This window comes from Macaca fascicularis, chromosome 4 (genome assembly GCF_037993035.2).
Source record: "Macaca fascicularis isolate 582-1 chromosome 4, T2T-MFA8v1.1".
NCBI lineage: Eukaryota > Metazoa > Chordata > Mammalia > Primates > Cercopithecidae > Macaca > Macaca fascicularis.
This window is the reverse complement of record NC_088378.1, coordinates 58,572,841-58,598,884: the sequence shown is the minus strand read 5'-3', so window position 1 is coordinate 58,598,884 and position 26,044 is coordinate 58,572,841. Positions and strand designations below refer to the sequence as shown.

The following is a 26,044-nucleotide window of genomic DNA, read 5'->3' as shown; positions in this document are numbered from 1 at the left end:
TCCCAAGTGAGATCCTCAGGTTTTGAGTGACAAGTCTCCCGGCCTCTGGCAGGAACCCCTGCAGAAGACAGACCACCTGGAGCTATCTCTGCCCCACACCTTCCTTTTCTTCTCCTTTCTTAAAAGAGACAGGGTCTCACTCTGTCACTCAGGCTGGAGTGCAGTGGCAAAATCATAGCTCACTGTAGTCTTCACTCCCGGGCTCAAGCAATCCTCCTGCCTCAGCCTCCTGAGTAGCTAGAACTACAGGTGCACACCACCATGTCCAGCTAATTTTAAATTTTTGTTCTTGTTGTTAAGACAGGGGTATCCCTGTATTGTCTAGGCTGGTCTCAAGCTCCTGGCCTCAAGTAATCCTACCATCTTGGCCTCCCAAAGTGCTGGGATTACAAGTGTGAGCCACCGTGCCCAGATGGTGCTTGTCTCCCACACTTTCTCTACAAACACAGTTATTAAAGATGCATAAATAAGACACTCTTCTGACTTTAGTGCTTTTGACCCTGTTAGTGTTACTGAGCAATGGGCTCACTGTCTAACACACACAGAAACCAATACCATGCAGCAGCTTATGAGAAAGAAAAAGCTTTATTGTGAATCAACTGGCAAAGACATAGGAGGCGATGCTCAAATCGTCTCCCCAGTGCAGGTGTGGGTCAAGCTTCTGTGGCCTTTCTAACTGGTCCCAGGTGATGTCAATGCAGCCCATCTGCCAGGCTGGTGGTGGTAACAATAAGAAGGTTACCACTTTTCCCATTGCACATGCCAGCGCAATTTTGGCTCTGCATTACCTGTAACAACTTAAGCAATGGCTAATCAGTCTCAGCTGGTCCCACAGTTACACTAGTATAAACCCAAGTACTATTTAGGAGTAAAATGAAAACTCAGCCAAAAGTAAATAAAGGCGTAAATAAATAAATAGTGCCAAAAAGGAAGGTGAGAGTCTCAAATCATAGACGACTAGTAGTTGGGGTTGGGGGGAATTGCCGTCAGAAATCATCCAGCCAAACTCCCTTATTCTGCAGGAGAGAAACTGAGGGCCAGGGCAGGAAGCCCTGAGCTCAGCCCTCCTTTGCCCCATGATCTGTCTTCCCCAGAAGGTAGCATCTAGCAGGGAAAAATGAGAAACCGGCCCAGAGAGATCTTGTGTAACCCCCTGACTGTCGTCTTTCCTTCTTTAATTTTTTTTTTCAGTTGTGAAAGATATATTTTCTGAAGAACATATATAGCAGGTACGAGTAGTTTCCTCCTGCTTCTTGTTCTACATTTTTACTGTGAAAACAAAATCCTCAGCCTGGTGCAGCAGCTCACCCCTGTAAGTCCAGCACTTTGGAAGGCCAAGGCGGACGAATCACCTGAGGTCAGGAGTTCCAGACCAATCCGGCCAACATGGCGAAACCCCGTCACCAATAAAAGTACAAAAAATTAGCCGGGTGTAGTGGCACGTGCCTATAATCCCAGGCACTTGGGAGGCTGAGACAGGAGAATCTCTTGAACCTGGGGGGTAGAGGTTGCAGTGAGCTGAAATCACGCCACTTCACTCCAGCCTGGGAAAAACAGCAAGACATTGTGGGGGGGGAAAAAAAAAATCCTCCAGGCTGCAAAGAATGAGGCTTTTGAATTTCTAGGCTAGGAAGTGCGTGCTGGTAAAATGAGATGAAGCAGCATGACATCATGCAAATATTAATGCCGACCCACCCGGCTGGCCTGTGTAGAACCACCACCTCTCAGCTTGGGCTGGCTTCTGGCCGCTCACATCACTGCTGGCAGTTCCTGTGCAGGCAGGGATCAGGCCCAGGGCTAGCTTGGCCCACCCAAGCCGAATGCCCCCTTGCAGCCAGCTCAGCAGTGGAATAGGTCTTTTTGGCAAGCAGGGGTTTAACAACTAGAGGAACTGTGTCCGGGCATCAGAACCCACCAGAACCACATCCGCCAGCTCACTGCAGGCAACTTCTGCAGCTTCTATCACCCAGAGATGGGCATCACAGCCTGAGGCCTTCCTGTACTTCCTCCCACTGGTGGGAGGCCTGACTTACAAGTCCTTGTGGGGATTAACTTGTCCTCTTGCACATTGTAGAGTCTGCTCTTTTCATCTTGGGCTAACTCTCTATTGCAATGGCCTGGCCTAGGAGTGGAGGTAGGTGTGGGAATGTTTGCCCACTTAGGGCCTCAGCTTATTTTCTAGTTGGCTGCCCCTGGACCCTCCCTCTCCAGCTTCTACCCCCTACAAGAGTAGAGCTCCTTGGAGTTGTTTCTCTTTGTGGAGTGACTCCTTTGTAGCTTCTTTCCCCATTTCCAGGGCTGCTGCTTCCTTTTTAGGTCTGATCCCACATCCATGTTGACTTTCAGAATCTGAAAGGTTTGCCTTATCTACTGAATTTTGTCTTGTAGCTGAAATCACAGTTTGCCCCTCCTACTACCCTGTCGAATAACTTCAATGAGACAGTTTTCCAAAGAAGCACCTAAGCAGACCAAACTTTTGAGGATAATAGCAGACAGTAGTGAATAGATTCCTACTAAGGGAGAAAAGTAAGTGAAATTTTAAGAAATGTATGTATTTTCAAAACTCCACATACCAGTTTTTCTATACAAAGGTAATATCATTCCAAAGAGTGTTAAATCCTTCCGACATCAGCACATCTGCAAACACATGTGTGGTACTCAGGCAGGCATTGACAACTCTTCCCCCAGCATCTCACTGACAAGAATTGGTTTGAACCAATTAGACATGTGTGTTCTAGGGAAACCCACTCCTTTGCAAGCTTAAAGAAAAATTATAGACAGTTTAATCTTGTTCTACTTAGACAAGACAAATTCCTAGTAGGCGAATTAACTCTTTTAGTGTAAATTAGACACATTTTGAAAGTTGCTTTGGCTAGGCACAGTGGCTCACGCCTGTAATCCCAGCACTTTGGGAGACTGAGGTGGGTGGATCACCTAAGGTCAGGAGTTTGAGACCAGCCTGACCAATATGGTGAAACCCTGTATCTACTAAAAATACAAAACTTCTTTGGGAGGCCAAGGCAGGTGGATCACAAGGTCAGGAGATCGAGACCATCCTGGCTAACACAGTGAAACCCTGTCTCTACTAAAAATACAAAAAATTAGCCGGGCGTGGTGGTGGGCGCCTGTAGTCCCAGCTACTCAGGAGGCTGAGGCAGGAGAATGGCGTGAACCCGGGAGGCGGAGCTTGCAGTGAGCCAAGATCGTGTCACTGCACTCCAGCTTGGGTGACAGAGCAAGACTCCATCTCAAAAAAAAAAAAAAAAAACTCAGCCAGGCATCATGGCATGTGCCTGTAGTCCCAGCTACTTTGGAGGCTGAGACAGGAGAATTGCTTGAACCTGGGAGGTGGAGGTTGCAGTGAGCCAAGATCACGCTACTGCACTCCAGCCTGGGTGACAGAGCAAGACTTCATCTCATAAAAAAAAAAAAAAAAAAAAAAAAGTGCCTTGAACTTCCATGGGCGTGTGATCTGTGTAGTTGTGCGGGGCTCCAAACTTAGAAGGGTTTAATGCTCTGCTCTCATGAGTATAGAATTCTTAAATTTTGAACCGGGGTACCTGCATTTTTGTTTTACGCTCAGCCCCTCAAAGTAGGCAGCCGTTCCTGCTTTTAGGTGATGATTAAGAAAAGAAAGGTTCTAAGTGCACTTTCATAGCTTTTGCTCTCTGTCTAACCTCTTGTGAATTCACACTCGTGGCTAGAATCTACTTTGAGACTGGAACCCTCTTCCACAGTAAACTGAGCTTGTAAAACCTTGACCCTTTTAATTGTGGTGGGAAGGGTCATGGGAGTTGCTCTGTCTTAGTGGTTTTTCACGGCCAGTGGAAATATAATATTCCCTCCCACCTCCCCTAGTCTATTCAGAGCAGCCCACAGCCACGGGTTTATGGTCACCACTCCAGGCCTGCTTTTCACCTCTGTCCTCCCAGAAATAAAACAAACGGTGAGATTTTGCTCTTTTAGGGGAAATGACAAGTTCAGCAAACTTAAGACTGCATTTGTGGCCATGGTTTGAAAAGAAAGCCCCAAAAGTGAAGGAATATGAACATGGTGGGCAGTGGTCCAGCCCCAAGGACAGTTAATTTGAGACGTGGGGTGGCTGGGACCTGAGACGGCCACCAGCAAACTGACTCCAAGTAAGATGAATGTGCCTTCCCTGAATCACAGGAAGACATCCCACCTCCTCATGGAAGGCTGCCTGTTAAGGATGTGGGATTGTGCTTATGAATATTTAATCAGTACCTTTTAATGGTTTGGTTTTTATCATCTCTCCTATTTAAAAATAATTCTGACTTCATTCCTCCCCCCAAATATAAATAAAAGCAAAATAGTGCTGAGAGAGCATTTGCTATGGCTTCTAATCATTTTTCTCATTTTAATGCCCAAGACTCGGTGCTCCCTGGGTGTACTTGAGGTTAGAAAGATGCTCTAAAGTGCTCCATCCTTCCTCATTCCCTTCCCTCAGTTCCTGGCCTTTGCAGGGGTCGTGCCTCTTTTACTGGAAGATTGTCCGAGTGATTAATTACCAAATAAGAATAGAGTTAGCCATGGATCTTTAGTTCCCTCACCTCCTGCAAGACATTGAGTGTAATTATCCAGAGACTTCATTAAATGCATGATAGTTATGCTAGTTCTCCCTGAACAGAGACAAATGGTGAGAAATGATTAAACTGCTTGCCTAACTAATAACTCATGGGGACAATTTTATACAGCAAGTCACATAAGGAGTGACATAGCATGAATCAAGAATAACCTCTGGAATAAACTGCAAATAGTGGTAAGTACTGAAGAAAAGACAACATTTAACCACCTAAACCGTCCTGCAGTGACCTAGCCCTAATTTTACCTCAGTCGATCAGTAACAGCTGACATTTATATGGCACTTCACTAGTTATAAGTATCTTGTAGGTACATAATCATATTTTTAGGTTCATGATCTGAGAAAATCCAAAAGGGTAACTTCCCACTGGAAATCCTCATTGTGGACTTGGACAATAAAATAACGAAGATGAGACTTTATCACAGGAACTGAGTGACTGGAAGGGCCACGGGGACATGGCAGTAGCGCCTGGCACGGCAGCACCTACATATTCATCCTCTGCAAAACTGCCCAACACGCAGAGCTTCCTCACCCTTCCTGGCTTTTCTCTCTTCTACCTCTGGGCCTCTCTCCCCTCAGCCTGTTAAATGGCCAACTTGCCATCCCTCCCCTCCTCAGCTTTAGCATTCAGTTCTTATTGCTGCATCTCCCTGCTTTCCAGAGCTCCTCATTACACAGGAGCAACATCTAAGCAAGGCCCATCACTCCCCAGACCACGTGGCCCCTTTGGTTGCCTCAGCTTCACTGTCCAGCGTCCTCTACCTCACCCTCCTTGCTCTGAGAACACTGCTTACAGCAGGCAGCTCCATGCACAAACCACGGATGCGTTTTCTCACCTCGTACCTCTGCCCAGAGCACCTTCCTATCTGGAACAAAAGTCGGCACACTTTTGCTGTCAAGGGCCAGATAGTAAGTATTTGAGGTTTTGCAGGCCACACAGTCTCCGTTGCAACAACTCAACGCACAAAAGCAGCCACAAACAATTCAGAAACAAATGAGCATGGCAGTATTCCAACACACCTCAATTTATAGAAACTGGAGTTGGAATTTCATATTGTTGTCATGTGGTGTAAAATATTCTTGATTTTTTTTTTCAATTATTCAAAAATGTAAAAACTATTGTTAGCTTGTGGGCTGTATAAAAGCAGGCAGTGGGCTGGATGTGGCCCAGGGGATGTAGTTTGCCAGCCCCGGGCCTAGACTATTACTAGTCTTTCGCAGCCAGGTCACATGTCACTTTATTTGGTAAACTTCCCTGAGTGTTGAGCATTCTAAGCAAAAGGTCCCCTGTCTAGGCTCTGATGGTGTTATGGGATCTTTGGGGTGTTGCTTTTCTTGCTGGAAACCTGTGGCCGGTGGTGTCTTTGCCCGAGTTTTGCTTTGGGCCTGCTGGGCTTGTTCCGCCCACTTGGCCATGTAGGCTGTGCTCAGCTCATACTACCGGCCTGGATCCCACACCTCCCAGGGAGACTGTGAGTCAGGCATGGAGCGGCGAGGGCTGTGTGAGCAAGTGAGGGGTCCAGCCACTGTGCAGTCAGACACACTGGCTGTTGCTATGATGCGGGCAGCTCCAGGTGCCAGCATGGGTGCCAGCTCTCTGCAAGGCTGCAGCTGGACCAGGCACACCACAAGCAGCTTCCCCTGCTGGCACTGGGAATTGCAATGGTGCCCAGAAGCTTGGAGATACCAGGAACCAAAGAGAGAGTCACAGCCCTGGCTCGGGCAGCTACCAGGTCTGGGCCCCCTGAAGGGCTACAGCTCTTCTCCCCTTCTCTTCACTTGCAACGTGGTGAGCAAGGGGCATGTTTCAACTCTGTTTGTGTTACAGTTCTTTTAGCCCTGCCATTTGATGGGTCCTGAGTTCTTGTCCTTCAACAAGGAAGAATGAGTTATGTAGAAAAGTGGAGGGTAAGCAAGACAAAGAGGAGTTTTGTTGAGCAATACAACAGCTTAGAAGGGACCTGCAGGGGTTAGGTCCTTTCTACAGCCAGGGCATCCCGATGAGTGTTCAGATGCTAGCACAGAGGAGACCCTGGAGTGAGAAGCTCCGCTCTGCAGGCAGGTCATCCCATCATCTCTGCAGCTGTCAGCAGAGAGGTGGCACTGAACTGGGTCATTCCTCTCTACATGCAGGTCATCCCATCATCTTCCCAGCTCTCAGCATACAGGAGGTCCTGGGTGGGTAGCTCCTCTTTGCAGCTGGTCATCCCAATGTCTGCTCAGCTTTGGCAGAGCCTGGGGCTTTTATAAGCCACAGAGGGGAAGAAGTGAGTGCCAACTGGCCCATGGCCATGGGTGGGCCTGGAAAATGAACCACATGTTCCACTCCAGTCGGCAGGACTGGCAGCCCACCCCGCAGCCTTCAGGCCCTCCCTGATGTGAAGGTAGGACCCCTTCTGCCCAGGAACCTGTCTGCCTCCTGCTGATGCTTATGGTGCCCAGGCTGTAGGTGCCAAGGGGCACCTGTAGGCCAGTGCAGAGCTGTCCTCAGCACCCCCTTGGCTTCACACCTATGCTCATTGGCACCCAAAGTCCAGAGAGGGCCAAGGTGGAAGGGGCCTGGTGTGTCAGCACTGCCCTAAGCGTGTGCACACCCAGCCAGGCTGTAACAGCACTGGACTCAGCCCTGACTTTGCTCCATGATCAGGGCAGGTGCTGACAACAGGGAGAAACTAGGCAGCAGGAGCAGGCACTTCTGAGCCTGTGAGGGCAGGGGTGGCCTTCCCAGGCCTCCAAGAGCACAGAAATGTCTAGGTCTGCAGTTTGCTTTGGGTGGCGGCAGCTGTGCCTGGGAGGGTGGGGTTCCTGCCTGCTCCTGGCCCCTCCAAGAGCAACGGGATGCCCGGGCCCACAGTCGTGGCTTGGGTGGCTGCAGCGGCACCCAGGGAGCTCCTGTCCCAACTTGAAAGGGGCGGGGCACCCACTTGTCCCCAGTTCCCACTGGCTCCATGGAGTGTGCATACCTGGTTGCACCTCCCTTCTGCAACCAGCGTGATGGCAGTGGCTGCTCCAGAAGGCTGGCCCCTGCCATCAATGGCACCCAATTCATACTTTTCAGCTCTTTCCATTAGATACTGATAATCTGCTTACACTTCTGACTGTCTACCAGCAACTGAGGCCCTTATGGGCAGGGCTGGTGATGCAGGCCTGGCCTGCTTCTCCCAGCAGCCACTGAGTGGAATTGGGCACTCTGGGATGGTGTCTGAGCCATCTTCCCTGGTTCACCTGGGGACCTAGAGGACAACAGATCACTGAGCATGAAAAAGGAGTGTGTGGGCCACAGTGGGGGCCAGATCCAGTTACCTGGTCTGGAGAGAAGGAGGCAGTCATTATGGAAAACATGTACCATGGTCTGAATGAGTGTGTCTCCCCAAAATTCACATTGGAATCTAATCCCTGAGGTGATGGCGTTAGGAGATGGGGCCTTTGGGAGGATTAGAGGCCCCAGAGAGCTACCCTGCCCCTTCTACCATGCCAGGAACGGTGAGAAGTCACCGTCCATGAATTAGAAAGTAGGCCCTCACCAGACACAGAAGTTTCCAGCACTTTGATCTTGGACTTCCCAGCTTCTGGAACTGTGAGAAATAAATTTCTGTTGTTTATAAGCCATCCAATCTATGGCATTACAGCATAAGAGCCTGAAGGCATTAAGATGGCATAAAATGATGCTTGAAACATGAAAACTCCCAGAAGGAGAGTAGGTCCTCCAAGGGGGGAGGGGCATGTGAAGAGGAGGGCATTTCCCTGCTGTAGGTGTCTTCTAAGGCTTGGAGGCGGTTTCCTGCCTCAGAATAACCACCACTACCCCAAACCCATAGGCTCAGAATTTCCCACAGTGCCTGGGGATCTGCATTTTAAGTAGGTACACCAGGTGATTCTTCTACAAATCACAGCTTGAGAATGACCCTGCCCTGCTTGAGCTCAGACTATTTGGCGGTCTCTGAAGATTAATTCAGGCTGCATCAAAGTTAGGGACATTGGGGTAATTGCCTGTCCAGCACCCATATAGCTCTAGCAGGAAGCACAGATATCCCAAGGACTCCCAGGGGTCCAAGACAACACTGGCCACCATATGGGCATCCACAGAGCAGTAGAACACAGTGCATCCACGAAGGTGAGCTCAGCAACGGCGGGCAGGGCTGAAGCAGCAGCAAGACATTGGTGGAGAAGAAGATATGAGGAATGTGAGGAGTAGGGATGGCAGTGGGGTAGACACTAAGCCAGCAGATATAGGACAGGCCTAGCTCATTAATCAAGCCACCTGGAAAGGTCAGACACACAGACTGCAGTCAGCCTCTCTGGTTTGAGTCCTAGCTCCACTTCTTACTAGCTGGGTGGGTGACCTTGGACAGGTTATTTCATCTCTCTTTGCCTTAGTGCCTCATCAGTAAAATAGCAACAGTAACAGTTCCTACCCATGGATTGTTGTGGGATAAAATGGGTTAACACATGTGAATATATCAGAACAGTATCTGAGATGCAGCTGGCATCATGCTGCCATTGTTGTCATTGTTATTACCATCAAGAATCCACAGCCAGTAGGACCGAAAAAGCATTTATGCTACCAAATTAGTGTTTGGTAAACAGTTGTTCAACTGCACTGAACTATGCCAAGCTGCAACCTGGCTCTCTCCTTGCCTAGCGTGTACCAGGCTCCAAAACTAACTCTACCTTCCTCTTGGGGTCTCGACTCTTCACAGAGAAAAATGATTGACTTCAGGTAGGCTTAGGAACCAATATGGATGAAATGCAGCTTCTAGAATTGTACTACCCTGACTTTGCCATTTAGAGTATTGTCAAAGTGTTTAAACTCTATAAGACTTCCTTTTCTTATCTGTAAACATGGCAATAACCTCCAGCATACGGTTTTTGTGAAAATTTAAATAAATGATATTCTTTTTAAGTTAATGATCTGTTCTTCCCAAAAAGAAAAGCAATCTAGCTAGGGTTATTTATATGGTAATGAACTTAATCTGGTTGAAGTGCCAGTATTTTTATAACACTGAAAAAAGCAGAAAGCAAATCTATTTAAATCATATATATTACATTTCTAATTGGTGGGATAAGATCACAGAGTTCCCTCTTTTGCCTTTTGTCTACTGTTAACCCACCACTCCAAAACGCACAACAGGAGAACAGATTGTCTGGATATACTGTGTTTATTTTAGCTGTTCCTATGGAATAAATTCCTTCTGAATTTAGTGGCTTAAAACAACGATAAACATTTATTTTCTTACATCATTTCTATGGATCAGGAAATTGGGAGCAGCTTAACTGAGTGGTTCTGGTTCAGGATGTCTCAAGAAGCTGTAGTCAAAAGTCATCTAGGGCTGCAGCCATCTGAAGGCCTAATTAGAGGTGGAAGATTTGATTCCAAGATGGTGCACTCACGTGGCTGGCAAGTCGGTGCTGGCTGTTGGAAGAAGACCTCATTTCCTCATCATGTGGCCCTCTCTGCAGGGCTTCTTGAGTGTTCTTACAATATGGCAACTGGCTTTCCCAAAAGCAAGTAATCCAAAAGAAAGCAAGGGAAGCTGCAATGACTTTAGTGACCAGTCTCAAAAATCACACTCTCTCATTTCACAGTGTCCTATTGGCTGCACAAGTCAGCCTTATTCAAAGTGGGAGGAGATGACACAGGGTGGAATATCAGCAACAGAATCATTGGGGGCCATCTTGTAGGTTGGCCACCACATTTACAAAGGACTTTAAGGCTGTTTTCTCAAGAACTAGATTAAATCAACTTTTAAAATATGCTGTTTTACTTTAAAACTCCCTTGGTCAAGACTTCACCAAGATTCTTGAGTTTAAACAAATGCTGGAAATAGGAAGTTAATTCCCAAGGCCATATTTTGCTTATTCTTGACTGGGTATGGTATGAGTGGGTGGATTCTTCAGGGGGAGTACATCAAGCAGTAAGACATGGCATTTCTCACCCTGAAACAAATAGTTTAGTGTCTTCTCAAACTTTGTATTGCTGGCACATGTGTGCTAAAAGAAAAACCTTAGACAAATTAAATTTAACACGGTTTAGTTGAACAAAGAATGATTTGCAAATTGGGCAGCCTCCCAAGCCAGAGTAGGCTCAGAGACTCCAACGCAGCCACCTGGTGGAAAAGTTATAGTAAGAAAAAGAAAAGTGATACACAGAAAACAGAAGTGAGGTATAGACACAGCTGGGTTGGTTATATCTTGGCATTTACCTTATTTGAACATGGTTTGAACAGTTGGCCCTCTTTGATTGGCCAAAACTCAATGATTGGCACAGACAAAGGTTACAGTCTGTTTATACCTCCATTTAATTTATAGTTCACCATAAATTATAGGGAGAAACCTTTAGGCTAAATTTAAAATATGTAAGGAGGCAGCTTTAGGCTAAACTTGATTTAACATGTGTGTATGGTAGATATCAGAGTATTTTGCAACAATATCCATGTTCTCTTCTTCCTGAGATAGGTCCTTGGGACTAATTCTTACCAATGGGATGTAGGCAGAAATTATGTATGTCATCTTCAGACTGAGGCGGTTGAGTGGAATGCGATTTATCCATTCTCCCTCTCTTTTGTCACCTGTTGATAGGATGCAAAGCATTGGTAGAGGAAACCATGGCACTAGAAGATGATAGAGCAACCAGTTTGAAAGAGCCTGGATCCCTGAATTAATGTACGGAGCAGAGCTCTCTCTCTGCCTCCTGAGAGATCCATGTTGAATGATGATGAGAGTGAGAAATAAACCTTCATCGTACGAAGCCACTGAAATGGGTTTTTGTTACTGCAGCAAGTATTACTTGCTGTGACTAATGCCAAGTATAAATCATATTTAAATCTTTGCCATCCTGGGATTCAATTTAATTATTACAAAACTAAATTCATGTCTACTTTAATATTCATGTTTTCTCATAGAAGATACCATTTTTTAAATAATAAGAGTGCCAAGCCCCAGAACATAGCTGTAAGGTGAAAATGTATAATGTCATAACTTATTACATGACATCTGGGTCAAGAGAATAGAGGAGATGGTGGGGTTTAAAAATAAAAAGTAAATAAGGGTTATAAAAAATGCAATACTATATAAAAATTGATCCAATGTATTCAAAAATTAAAGACTCTCTATCTCTTAATAAATACCAAAGCACCACAAGATTCTTTATATACACCAAGGACTAGGCCAGTAGAAAAAACAAACAACTTTAACCTTATAATTCTAGAATGAAGGATCATCTCTAGAGTCCTTAGTAGGGCACTTATAAACAGTTCCTAAAATCTTCTCGGCACAATCAAGGGCTGTTTCTCGATCTCTTTGTATAAAAAACTAGATGGCATTCTTTTTTTGTAATTTAGACTCTATTAGTCTGTTCTCAGGCTGCTAATAAAGACATACCCAAGACTGGGTAATTTATAAAGGAAAGAAGTTTAATTGACTCACAATTCCACCTGGCTGGGGAGGCCTCACAATCATGGCAGAGGAAGAAGGGGAACCAAGCCACATTTTACGTGAAGGCAGTCAAGAGAGCGGGTGGAGGGGAACTGCCCTTCATAAAACCATCAGATCTCGTGAGACTTACTCAGTATCACGAGAATAGCACGGAAAAGGCCCACCCTCCCAATTCAATTACCTCCTATGGGGTCCCTCCCACTACATGTGGGAATTATGGGAGCTACAATACAAGACGAGATTTGGGTGGAGACACAGCCAAACCATATCAGACTTTATTCATTTTGGTTCTTCCCTTGAAGAAACTGAGTCCCATAAGGAAATGGAGGAAAAGAAAACATGGCCAGCAGTGCCGACTCTCACCCCATTCACTTCCCGCCCTCAAGGGTGTGCTGCCCTTTCCTTAGCACCACCCAATCCAGGGCCATCACCTTCGCAGAGGGGGCTCTTCGTGTTCCCTGAGTTCTCAAACTCAAGCGTTTCTTGGGGCAGCAGCGGGGGGCCTGCGCCATGGAACTCCCGGCTCCCATGAGGGCTTCGGAGCCTGCTGGCTCTTCCGGCTTTGAGCGTCCGCACGAGAAGCCCCCTGCTGGCCACATTCGTGGCGTGGGGACCCCGGGCTAAATAAATTTCATTTCTCTCTTCTCCCTCCTAAGTGTCTCCACTACTTTCCTTTGTTGGCTCTGGACTTGTTCCAAATGCAGCCCTACTAAACGTTCGGGGGGCCTGAGGGTTTCTGGCTTTAAGGGCTGCAGTGGGGCAGGGGGGTTAGAGGGGCCGGGGCTGTGCTGGAAGATGGCGTGTGTTAAGTGATCGTGGACACAGTGGTATTTACAGCCTCACTAACGTGCCTTGTCTTGCTTCCTTAGCCTCTGACTGTGAATAAAACAGTTCTATTTTTTTTTTTTTTTCAGACAAATGACAAAGCTGGGTGAAGAAAGTAATCATTTACTTTGTGTCTTGGAACATGACATTTCTTTTCTAACATCTTTCCGAAAGCTGGAGTTCCCTAATGCCCTGCTAAAGAAAATGAGTGACATCTTTCAGAGGGCGAGGAAATGTATGCGCTGTGAAACAATTTCCAGGACGTTGGAGATGAGTAATTTCTCTATCAGTATGTGTACAAAAGAAAAGGGACCCAGGGCGCTGATGTAACTGTACGAAAAATAAAGAAATGTGTGGCAAAGGAATAGTAAAAATACTTGAACTGAAAACAAAGAGAAGTAATCATTTTTTATAGTTTGGCTCTAGTTACTGAACAGTTGATTTAGATGACTAAGTCTAACACATCTGTATTTACATGATCTGGAAGACATAAATTACTAACACGTAGAAAAATTTTGGAGAGAGGAAGTAAACTACAGCTTAAGTATCTGATGAAGTTATACAGCAAGACTCATTTTTTCTTCTCTGCTGAAGTCTTGATTACATCTAGCATGACTGTGCCATCTAGTGGTTTCACAGTCACTGCCTCAAGTTGGAGGATACAGTTCGCAAAATTGCTTTGAATATCCCGTGAACTCTTGGGTTGGTGCAAAGTTAATTGCTGTTTTTCCCATTAAAACAGCAATTTATTTTGCACAAATTTGGCCCAATAAGAAAGAGATTGAAAGAGTATTTCCACGGCACCCACACGCAGCTAATTCTGAATTACTTAAGCCAATCATGGCATGAAAGGTCATGAACTTCACACAAATGCCTAAATTCAAACCACTGATTTCATCATCTAAAAGCATCTACTCGGTGTCAAAATGTGTATTGTGGCTGTATATCAAAGACACCATCAGAGTCTGTGGGCTTTGTCACTGTCCCCAGATGTTTATCTGCATCTGCAGGTAGAGAGCTGCAGGCTTCTCTTTCCTTTGTTTACAAGGTGCTAAGACATAGTGAGAATATCTGTAGCAACTAATAAGGATAGAGAAGAACCTCCAAACTCAATAGTCGTCCATCAAACAGCCAAAGGCTGATGTTCTTCACACAATAACGTTAACTTCGCCATATTTCTTGCTCTGAAACATTGGGGATCTTTGATCATTTTAGCTCCAAAGTTGGAGCCCAGCCACACCAGCTTGTGCTGTGTCTTCCTCTACCTGGAATTTCCTCCTCTCTCATCTGCATTCTGGAGGCCACCAGTGCCCACCTAAGGTTGTTCCCAGCTCGCAAATGTCCCCAGTTCTGTGCAATTCCCTGCTAAGCCACTCACGTTCTCAACTGCGGGTACCTCAACGCTAACCACAGTACAAGAGCCACAAGAAACTCGGGGAAGAAAAATAAGAAAACAACCTCCAGATCTCCAGGCAATAAATAGTGATAGTTTACGTTACAAGTTGTTTTGAATAACTGTACACTTCATGTAGATCTATAAAAACGTGAAGGTACAGAGTGGTAAAACAGCTAGGCTAAGAGGGGAGCAAGGTGGGGCCAGAACCCTCTATAAACTTTGGAAATGTTAGAAAAATTGGTATGTGTCATAATTTTTTAAACATAACTCTACTTTTAAAACTAGAGTATTCCGAATCATTGACAGGATTTTAATTGAGATATAATTTACATAACATAAAATTCACCATTTAAAAGAGTACAGCTGAGTGGTTTTTAGTATATTCACAAAGTTGTGTAACCATCACCTCAAACTGAGTTTAGGACGTTTTCATTCCTCCTAAAATAAACCCGTATCCACAGCAATCACTCCAGATGCCCCCTTCCTGCTCCAGCCCTTGGAAATCACAAACATACTCTCTATCTCTATGGATTTGCCTATTCTGGACATTTTACGCAAATGGAATCATACAATGTATGGCCTTGGGTGTCTGGCTTAAAGCTCATCCATCTTGTAGCATCACAGTACTTTCTTTCTTTTTATGGCTGAATGATATTCCGTTGTATGGGTATACCAAACTTTACACATTCATCAATTGATGGACATGTGTTTTTTCTACTTTTACTATTATGAATAATCCTGCTATGAACATTCTTACACAAGTTTTTGTACATGATTTTTTTCAGTTTTTGAACATGAATATTCTCAAAATACTCTTGGGTATATATATCTAGGAGTGGAATTTCTGGTTTACATGGCAATTCCATGATAAGAATTCTATGTGACAATTCTTTAATTCTGAAGAACTGTCCAGTTGTTTTAGGCAGCATCTGCACCATTTTACAATCCCACCAGCAATGCGTGAGGGCTCTAATTTCTCTATATTCTTGCCAACGCTTGTTATTTTCTGTACTTTAAAAATATATTACTATTATAGCCATCTTAGTAGATATAAAGTGGTCAATGGTTTTATTTTAAAGAGCAAATATTAATGCAAATACAGACTAGAAAACAAATCAATGCTCTTTGGAGATTGAAAAGACCTCATCATAATAAAGTCAATTACATACTTCTACCTCACTTAGCACAGAGGAGAATAATTACACAGCCTGTTCAGATACAGACTTTGCTACTAGGGCGTTTGTAGGATGAGAGAGTGAGTCAGAACTGTCTTCGTTCATCCCACTGATGCAAGAAGGTTCTCTACAATTTATCTGACAGTTAATCATTTCATTCATTTCATCCAGTGGCAGGAAATTCTTTTCTTACCATTTTATTTACAATGTCTAGAATGCCGTTCTTGACATTTTCAGTTTGTCATCTTATAACTTCCTGTAAATTTTTAAACCGAGTGACAAATTTTAAAGTATACCAAGCCACCTACCATGTCCTCGGCCTCAATACTTCTTTCCACGAAGCCACCTTCACATATTAACCTTTTCTATAAAGTCATAGTTTCCATTCCTATACCATCTCTGATACTTTCCTCTAGATATTACAATGTGTCAATATCCTTCTAAGCAGCTATCCCTCAAATATGAACAAAATGTGCTCTGGCCAGTGGGGAATGCTATGAGACCTTTATTGGTTGTAGTACTATGTTTCTCTTAATAATACAGTGCAAGTCTGCAGGACTTTTTGCAACTATGTAAGATAGCTCAAATAGTGCTTCCACCAAATCTGCTAAAATCCTCAAGACTTTTTCAAATGACCTGCTGTTACCCTGCTGCTCTTGGGTAGTTGGTTTTTGAAATGTATATTTCTCCATATTAAATCTCATTTTAAAAATTTTAGTCTATAATTCCAGCTTGTTATAATCTTTTGGATTCACCCCACCATGCCAGCTTTATGTCAGTTACAAATTAGAAAGATATTTTTATTGATGTTTGACCAATTCCTTATTATGAACCATGCAGAAAGCCTCCTCTCCAGATGAGCATCTATTCTCGGATGCAGCATCATCCAGCAACAATGACAGAATAGCTGTTCACTTGTCTGCCTCACTATTAGATTGAAATCTCACTGTCCGTGTTAAATACTAGTCACTTAATAAATATTTGTTTAATTTAATTGAATAATTTCCCTTTCAAATGTCAGCCTAGAGCTTTGTTGATGTCCCTTGATAAAAATCCCACTCTTTAGCTATCTTAAGCCATGGAAACAAAACAAAACAAAACAAAACAAAAAACACCATTCAATGACACTTTCTGTACAGCTAACAATTCACTTCCTAATATATCCTCCTTCATCTTTCAAGTTCTCAAAAAAAAATCGCTTACAATTTTTCAGGCTTTTTTATGTGCCAGGATTTATGCTAAGCATTTTATGTAAATTAACTCATTTCATCCTTACATCAAACCTGTAAGTTCCATTTTTATTTTCATTCTAGGTATGAGAAAACTGAGGCACAGGGAATTTAAGTAAATCATCCAGGGTCACATGGTCAATTGCTTAGTAGAGTCAGAATCTGAACCCAAGTCAGTTCCAAGCCAGAGTTAGAAAGCCTTTTATGAAGTTGTGACCATCCTCTTGAAAAGGAGAAAAACTCCTATTTGTGATATCCTACTGACAGCATCCATTTTCTTAGCTACATTCCAAAGATTTCTGCCAGTAACCGATGCCTTTCATTTAAAAGTGATCCACAGGGGAGTGGTTGCCTCAGAAAGAGGAGGGAATGAATTGAAACTGAGGTAGGAGGTAAGACTTTACTCCAAACTGGATTGAAGACTGGCTGAAACAGGGAGGAGGTGAAAGCACCTCTCCATAAGACATGTATTACTCAGGGTTCTCTAGAGGGACAGAACTAATGGAATATATATATAGGAGTTTATTAAGTATTAACTCACATGATCTGTCTAGAGAGACAGAACTAATGGAATATATAGAGAGAGGGAGAGAGAGGGAGAGGAGTTTATTATTAACTCACAAGATCACAAGGTCCCACAATAGGCTGTCTACAGGCTGAGGGGCAAGGAGAGCCAATCCAAGTTCCAAAACTGAAGAACTTGGAATCCAGTGTTTGAGGTGAGGAAGCATCCAGCATGGGAGAAAGATGTAGGCTGGGAGGCTAGGCCAGTCTCTCTTTTCACATGTTTCTGTCTGCTTATGTTCTAGCCATGCTAGCCACTGATTAGGCTGTGCCTACCCAGATTGAGGGTGGGTCTGCCTTTCCCAGCTCACTGACTCAAATGTTAATCTCCTTTGGGAACACCCTCACAGACACACACAGGATCGACACTTTGTATCCTTCAATCCAATCAAGTTGATGCTCAGTATTAACCATCACACAAGTCCACCAGTGCCATGTCAATTTATCATTGCTATGGCAACACCTGGAAGTTACCACTCCTTTCCATGGCAATGACCAGAAATTTACCACCCTTTTTCTAGAAATGTCTGAAAAACCTGCCCGTTAATTTGTATGTAATGAAAAGTGGGTATAAATATGACTGCAGAACTGCCCCTGCTACTCTGGGCACCCTGCCAATGGGGTGACTCTGCTCTGCAAGGAGCAGTCCCTCTGTTGCTGCTGTGCAAGACCACTTCAATAGAAGTTGCTAACACCGCTGACTCATCTTTGAAGCTTTTCCTGGGCAAAGCCAAGAACCCTCCCAGGCTAAGCCCCAATTTGGGGGCTCACTTGCCCTGCATCAAAACCAAGAAGAAACTAATGAGGTATTACCCATTCACATGTAATGCCTTGTCACTTTTATTTTTAAAAGAATGCAAAATTACAAAATGTAAATATACATTTGTTCCAAGTGCTGGATTCCTATGTGTTGTTATGTTCTAGATACTTGCCTTCATTTTTCCAGTTACCAAAATCACATTTTTAAAAGCAAATCTGCAGATGTGTGGACATTTTGATGCATGTGAAATTGCTGATGTGACTGCCCTTTTGACATAGCTAGAGGAGGTAGGTCTCCGGATTTTTACATTTTATCACAACAAATTTAACATATGTCATCAAAATGCAATTGAAATCCCTTTAGAATGGTTATAATCTTCATAGTTTCTTCTAGAAGATCAATTTACCTTACAACACGAGGGAGAAAACACCCAGAACCCCTTCAGGTCCACTGATTCCCCTCAGTAGCTCCAACAATTAGTTTCTATTTAAAGAGCAAGGCCAGGGCATTAGGGAATGGCCTAATGACAAGATCTTAGTGTATGCAAATTTACTGCACATGGTGGCAGCAGGAGGAAATTAAACAATTATTGACAGTGATTATTTCTAAGATACAAGATCATTATGGCTTTTTTTTCATATACTTTTCAGACGTGATCCAAATTTTCCACAGGAAAAGAAATTATTTTAATATATCCTGCTTTATCTTTCAATGTTTTAATTCACTTTGAAGTTTATCACTGAATGCATTGACAGCCTTAAACACTATTCAATTGGCAAGTACCCTTGAAAGTTTACTGTCCCCTGATTGCAGTGAGTGCATCTTAGCTTCTGTTTTTCTGTCTGTTGCCTACCTAGTACACAGTCAGCTTTTACATCTTTCTTTACTTTATTTACTTTTTAGAAAGGAAGTCTTACTAATATTGCTGAGGCGGGCTTGAAATGGCCTCAGGTGATCCTCCCATCTCAGTCTCAGGAGTAGCTGGGGCTACAGGTGTGAGCCATCATCCACTTGGGCTCACATCTTTCTTAATGTTGTTTCTTCCTGTTTTTTTCTTCTTCTCTTACCTTCTAAATTCCTGTTTCTATGTACTATATGCTGGGAAATTAAAATAAGTGTGCTTTTTAGAATTGATGGTAAAATAGAGTAAGCTAACTCTGAGCAAATGTTTGAAGAATGTTTTGTTGTGGAGGATTGTTCTGCATCTTTAGGATGGGGATTGTGACAGTTATTTTAAGGATATTAGAGGGAAAAATTAGGTGGCAGTTTGGAGCATCTGAACCAGAGGGCTGAGGTTTCTACAGATCCAAATATCTGTCAAGTGAGTCATTCTGATATTGATCTAAACTCTGCACACTATTTGTTTTACCCTCGGAGAGCCTATGAACAAACTATGTCCTGCTGCTGAAACTAGTGCCTTGAAAATCAAAACTAAGACATGTGAGCCGTCGTGAAAAAAAAAAAAAGATTTTTTTTCCATTTCTATACTTTATTACATGATTAAAATCAATCTTCGGATCTTTTCAGTCCAACAATATATTTTTAGAACAAGTTCACAGAACAATTTGTGTCCCATGGTTAAGTCACTTGGATTCAACCTTACAGACTGATTTTTGAAGAGTGCTCTGTGTTACAAAGTACAACTAATATATTATAATTATAGTTGTTGGGTTCTTAAGACACATGTTATATGATTGCTTATATTAATATTGTCTCCCAAGAAGCCAGTGATCAGACGTATTTTGTTTTGAGACTGAAGATCATTGGGAAAAGCTCTTTTTTTTTTTTTGTATTTTCAGAGATTATTGAATTGTTTCAATTCCATTTTTACAGTGGCTATTTATTTCGCTTGCTGTCCATTGAATTAGAGAGAGTTGACACTGACTCCATTTTATAGAAACATACTTTGGGTTATTTTTTAAGAATAAGAATAGCTTGAATTGAATCTCCAGTATTTCTGTTCCCACTGTGACAATCACATCTAATACGTAAATGGTGCTTTATAGCTTCAAAATATACCTGATCTCATCTGGTTCTTAAATGAACAAAGCAGGCATGGCTGATGTTACCCAAAGAGGAGGAACATGAAGGTTTTCTTCTGACTCCTGTACAGGAGGCTTCCAACCACTCTGAGTGACTGACAGTATTAGTCTTTGAGATGGCTGGTTTTTCTCTCATTAAAGAATCTTGGCCAATATTGACCCAGCAGTTTTTATCTGTATTTGCTTCCTAATTTTTAGGTTTGATGAAGAAGTCTCACTTCAAGGCTACATTTTATGAATTAATGATTCCAAATGAGAAACAATGAGTAAGCGGGTATTACTCTAGAAATAGTGTTTACTATACTCTTCACTGTTCACTATATAAATACATAATTTACTATATAGAAGAAAGCCAGTGAGCTGTCAGAATCTCTCCTTTCTAAACTTGACTTTGAAAAAGATAGGTCTGAAAATTGGCTAAATATTCCAGATTTCTTTTTGTGATCAATCATTGAAATATGGTTTATAAAAGGAAAATGGCATTTTTAAATCATATCTACTTATATGTAAGACTTGGAGAAGTTTTAATACCTCAACATAATTTATCATTTTGAAGTGAGTCATTTTTCTCCATGGCTATGATCTATGGCTTCTTGTATGTCTGGAATGCCACATGTCATATTAAAAATAAGACTGCAGCTTTAAGTGATGAAGAACAAATACTGGAATATTCTTTAGAAAAGCCTTTCCACAGTCAGGCTATTTTCAAGTGAGCCTATGTTTAGACAACTTAATGAAATGTGATCCTCTTAAATTAAGATTTATATATTTACACACAAGAGTGCCAGAAAAAGGGAAATAGCTTGTTAGAACTTGCCGTCCTTATTGTCTTTAACTCTCCTGCTTTTTGTTTTTTAAACAAGTTTTAATAGGGCCACCTGCCTTAAGTCTTTGTTGAAAGTTGACATATTTTTAAAAACAAGAGAGATTCATGCAATTAACAAATACTCATAGTACATCAAGGATGGACTTGGCCACTGAAATGCATACTTAGATATGAATGAAGTCTTAAAGAATTAAAGCTACCATCCATTAGCTTTGATTTTAATGTCCTGTATTAGTTTTAATTAGTGGACATCCTGTCTCTTTTAAGCTATATTTTCTCTCCAGCTCCTCCCCCACAATTTCCCGCTTCTAAGGTCACTGCCAGAGTTCACGCTGGCTCTGGTTGAGTTTCTGCCTCTAAGCTAGGAAACTCTGAGTTTTGCTTTCAACAAGGAAAAAAAAATCATGCATGGATGAAAACTGGCATAAGTTAAATCACTTAATTCCCTTATTCCTTAATTAAGGGAATTGCGGAAGTGTTCATTTAATTACATTTAAACACCTAACTGAAAATCAGAAGTCCCTTAACTTCTAAGTTCACCAAGAGTCTGTGATAAAAGTTTCACAAAGCCCCATTTCAATTTTATGAACTGAATCCTTGCTTGATACTTTGGGGGTCTCGTATATTTCATAGAACCATTTTTTGTTTCGATGGTTAATATATGTTGTTATGGGATCCCTAGCCCAATTTTCATTCTTTCAGAAATTAATAGTATAACTTTGAAAGGTAAAGAAGAGACCACACAGGAACCAGGGAAAAAAGCTACTTGAGAAACCAATTTGTAGTGTCATGGGCTTTGGAGGAGCTGGCCCAACCTGCCAACCAAATGATTGGGCCAATGCACTCAAACCCCATCAAGCTCCCCTGGCCTGGTGCTGGGTAGCCACGTCACAAGCTGGCGGTGGCAGGGCCCTGATTCTGCAGGTGCAGCACGTTAACCTTGATTCGTGCTGGGGCAGCAGCTGAGCCTGGCAGTCTTTGAAATGACATTTTGAGACAAAAGTGAGGGGCTTATTTTTTCTTTCCTACTTTCTGCTTCTAGTTTAATTGAGTCCTTGCCAGATGACACTTGGCAGGATGTCAAGCCAGCACCTGACTCTTACTGGTAGAAATAGTGTGTGTTTGATTAAAAGCTAAAAATTGATGATATTTGATCCCTAAGTCCAAATACTGCCCCATGGAGGCATGCCAAAACAGGTTTTCTATTCTGAGGAGCCTGGAAGACAGCGGAGTACACAGGACCATTTAGGAATCTTTTCAAAGTCACAGCCCTCATATGTTTGCCAGGTGCTGTTCTAAGATCCCCAAATGTATTAACTTCATAATCCTTACACTGACCCCATGAAGTAGGGACTACTGTGATCACTTCCCCCTTTCTACAAGTGAGACGTACATCTCACTTGTAGATGTAGATCTTCAACAGAGGTGTTGAAACACTTGCCCAAGATCACCAGTCAGGAGTAGGGCCAAGTTGTCTGGCTCCAGGGCCCATGCTCCTACTCACTAACCACTGTGTCCCAATGTCCCACCGCACCTGCAGTGAGATGGGTTCATTTGTCTGCAGTTCACATGGGTGCTTTGAAATCAGGGAAGAAAAGGCATCATTCCTCATTGCTGTCAGGGCTACAAGGGCGCAATCTTTTTTACTTCTTTATTTTAAATGTGCTACTCTCTTTTCTAGAGATACTGGTGAGCTCTAGAAAAATGTTCCCTTCTCTTAAAAAAAAAAGTTTTTCTTAAAACAAAAATAGAGAAAGAAAGAAGGAGGAAGGCAGAAAGAAGGAAAGGAGGCAGTGGGGTTAATTCAGTCAATGGGAAGCATTGGTGGGAGGAAGAGAAAACTCAGGGTAGACCTCCTCAGGGTCATTTTTAGTGACTGAGGCGTCAGCCTCAGGTGGCGTCGTTGGCTGTGGCCGCATTGCCTACCTGGCAAGCTCTGTATGGTTCCAGCTTCCTCCAGGTGCTCCCATCCCTCTAGTGCTGGGTAGGAGGGGTCAGGGCTAATCACTCTTGCCTCGCTATCCCCCCAGTGCAATCAAATCCTTGTTTTAAATTCCCCTTCTGGAAACAATTAGGATGGTATCTCTCTACCTGACTGGATCTTGTCTGAGTGGCCCTGTAGTCTCTTAGAGTACAGCAGCATAGGGTGCATTTATTCCTTCCGAGAGCAGAAGATGGGCTTAGAAATAGCCTTTCAATTCCTTTTCCAGTCCAGAATTTCACAAAATGTTTAGTTAGCTCAATGCTACCAGTCTGTGACCGAAACTATATTATGAACGCAGGGCGCCAAAGAGTAAAGAGGTCACACTAAGCGTAGCCCCTTCCTGCTGCCCCCGCTCCTCACACACCCCCCAACACTCCCCGTAATTACGTGGGTTGTGTTGCAACTGGTTCATCTAACTACTAAATCAGAGAGACCCAGGCACTCTTTTTTCCCAAGAGTTCTCCAGCAAAAAATGCGGAAAAGCTTTTGGAGTCTTGCAACCATCCAGTGGTGTCATTCAAATTGCAAGGATTCTCTGCAATGACAACCTTACCAGCCGATACCTACCATGGCCCCCAGCAGCCCCAGGACACAGAGTTGAGGTAGACTGGTCTCTGCTCTCTGAGAGCTGAGAGTCTAGCAGAAGGCTTGGCCCCAGGATGAGGGTGGCCAGCATCATAGGAAGGGAGCCCGGGATGCTCAGAGGAAAGAGATGAGCCCAGCCTTCCTCTTTCCCTACTGAAGTCTGATGGGAGAATCCTGCTTTGTCACTAAGAGAGTTTTGTGACCCTAGACAAGTCACAGCACCCCTCTCAGCCTGCATTTCTTCATCCATTCAACAAATATTCACATAGCAGCTACTGGCACCAGGAATAGAGAGGGGAGCATGATTGATAAGCTATCTTAGAATTTACGATTGCATTATGGAAGCTACTCAGTAAATGAGTTTTTAAAAATCACGGGGTGGGGGAAAACCTTTGAAGAACAATTTGGCAAGCTCTAGAAAAGCTGAAATTTGATTGCTCTTTGACCCAGTAAGTCTACTCTTAGGTATATATCCTGGAGAAATTCTTAAACATTCCCACAGGACAAAGAATGAATGTAAAAGAATTTAAATGACAACTCATAAGAAAATGAAAAATGTGCGATATGTTCATTCAATGGTGTAGAGCAGTGAAAATGAATGACCTAGAGCTGCACATATCACCATGGACTATCTCACAAGTATAACTTCAGAATGTTGCAGAAAAATATGTAAAGTATAATGCCATCTATGCAGAGTTAAAATTGACAAATATTAGATACTATTTAGTAGCAAGAGTATTTTTTATATGCATGGGCATTAATAAGACCAAATTTGATTAGTGCTTTCTTCTGTGGAGGGAGGAAGGAGGATGGAATTGGGGAGTAATACATAGGGGATATCAACTGTATTGATAATGTTTTGTATCTTAACCCAAGTTGTGGTTACAAAGTTTTTATTATAATATTCTTAGGATTTTGTCTATATATTTTAAATGTTGCCCTATAAAATTTTAAAATTTATTAAATAATGATAAGTGCTCTGAAGAAAATAAAAATCTGAAGTGATTGAGAGTGACTGGGGTTTGGTTGGGGGTTCTGGAGATTGGGTGGTCAAGGAAAGCTTCTCAGCAGAGGTACTGGGTTGAGCTGAATCATGACTGACATGAAGGGAGCAGCCATGACAGTATCTAGGGGAGGAGCATTGCAGGTGGAGAGAACATCTAATGCCAAGGGTCATGAATTGTAAAGGACCTAAGATTTTACCCTCCTTGCAAGATAGCAAGGTAGTCTGACTTAGTAGTGTGGATGCTGACAGAAGACACAAAACTACTGGGTCAGAGCAAGATATTTTATTATTCACAGCAACAGGCAGCACGCTCTTCCTTTCACACTGCTTTTCCTTGCTCCCCTCCCATGGTCAATGTTCAGAGATAAAGTCAGTATAACTTGCTCATGGATTTGGATGTGCAGAATAAGAGAATCACAGAAATTTAAGATGATGATACAGTTTGGCTGCGTCCTCATGCAAATCTCATCTTGAATTGTAGTTCCCATAATCCCCACATGTCATGGAAGAGAACTGATGGGGGATAATTGAATCATGGGGGCAGTTTCCCCCATGTTATTCTCATGAGAGTGAGTGAGTTCTCATGCAATCTGATGGCTTTATAAGGGGTTTCCCCATTCACTCAGCTGTCATTCTTCTGCTTCCTGTTGCCATGTAAAGAAGGACATGTTTGCTTTTCTTTCTGCCATGATTGTAAGTTTTCTGAGGCCTCCCCAGCCATGCTGAACTGTGAATCAATTAAACCTCTTTCCTTTATAAATTACCCAGTCTCAGGTATTCTTTATTAGCAGTGTGAGAATGGACTAATACAGATGATTTCTAGATTTGAGGCTCTACGTCAAAAAGTATGAATTGAGGGGCCAAGTAAGGGGTGGAAAGGACTCAAAAGTAGTACTCTGAGTATGAAAAGGTTGTGGTGCCTACTGACATCTAAGTGGAGGGACAGAGAAAGCAGCTGGGCCTAAGAGTTTGGAGCTTCAGGGCAAGGTCAAGGCTGGAGGTCTAGACCAGGGAGGCCCTGGCAGATGGAAGGTGCTAACAGCCCTGGGACTGATGAGCTCACTTGAGAACACTTGCCACGTTTACCATACTCGCCTGGTCAGCAGAATCACCTGGAACACACGTTAAAAACACAGGTTTCCATGTCCTTTTCAGATCTTGCATTCTAAAATTTTATGACTAGATAGAGATATCTTTCTGCACACATTCAATATGTACTGAGTGTTTATTGAGCACCTATTATGTTTCAAGCACTGTGCTTGTTGTGACTGGTGAAGCTTTAACAGCATCCTGTGGTTATGAAGAAAGGCCAAGAGAACCACTTAGACTTTGGCACTGACTTCATTGAACCAATAGACCAGCATCTAATATCTACCTCCAGACTTCTCACTAGGAAGGAAAAATAATCCCTTATTTGTTTAGGTTATAGTGAGGTTTTTTTGCTTGTATTAGTTTCTGTCAAAAGCATTCTGACCTGATATACACATTTTATTATTCTACATATAAAACTAGTAAACAAATAAAATAAAACAAATCTCTTTGGGGAAGGGAGCCTTTAATTCATGTTTGATTAACTCAAGCTGAATAAGCCAAACTCCCTTAAACCATCAGTCTC

General features: G+C 42.9%; 1 long non-coding RNA gene across 6 annotated transcripts; it reads right to left on the bottom strand.

Moving 5' to 3' along the window:
* Window positions 1-9,743: 9,743 nt before the first annotated feature.
* On the bottom strand, window positions 9,744-12,586 carry LOC135970554 (uncharacterized). Of its 6 annotated transcripts, none has more exons than XR_012434421.1 (3): window positions 12,469-12,586; window positions 11,081-11,172; window positions 9,744-10,137 (listed from the first exon to the last, which is right to left on the bottom strand). It is a non-coding gene; the product is annotated as an uncharacterized lncRNA (long non-coding RNA). The 6 variants fall into 6 exon arrangements; XR_010586291.1 differs by lacking the exon at window positions 12,469-12,586 and adding an exon at window positions 12,029-12,113 and having other exon boundaries at window positions 9,744-10,540; XR_010586290.1 differs by lacking the exon at window positions 12,469-12,586 and adding an exon at window positions 12,029-12,113.
* Between the last annotated feature and the right edge of the window lie 13,458 nt (window positions 12,587-26,044).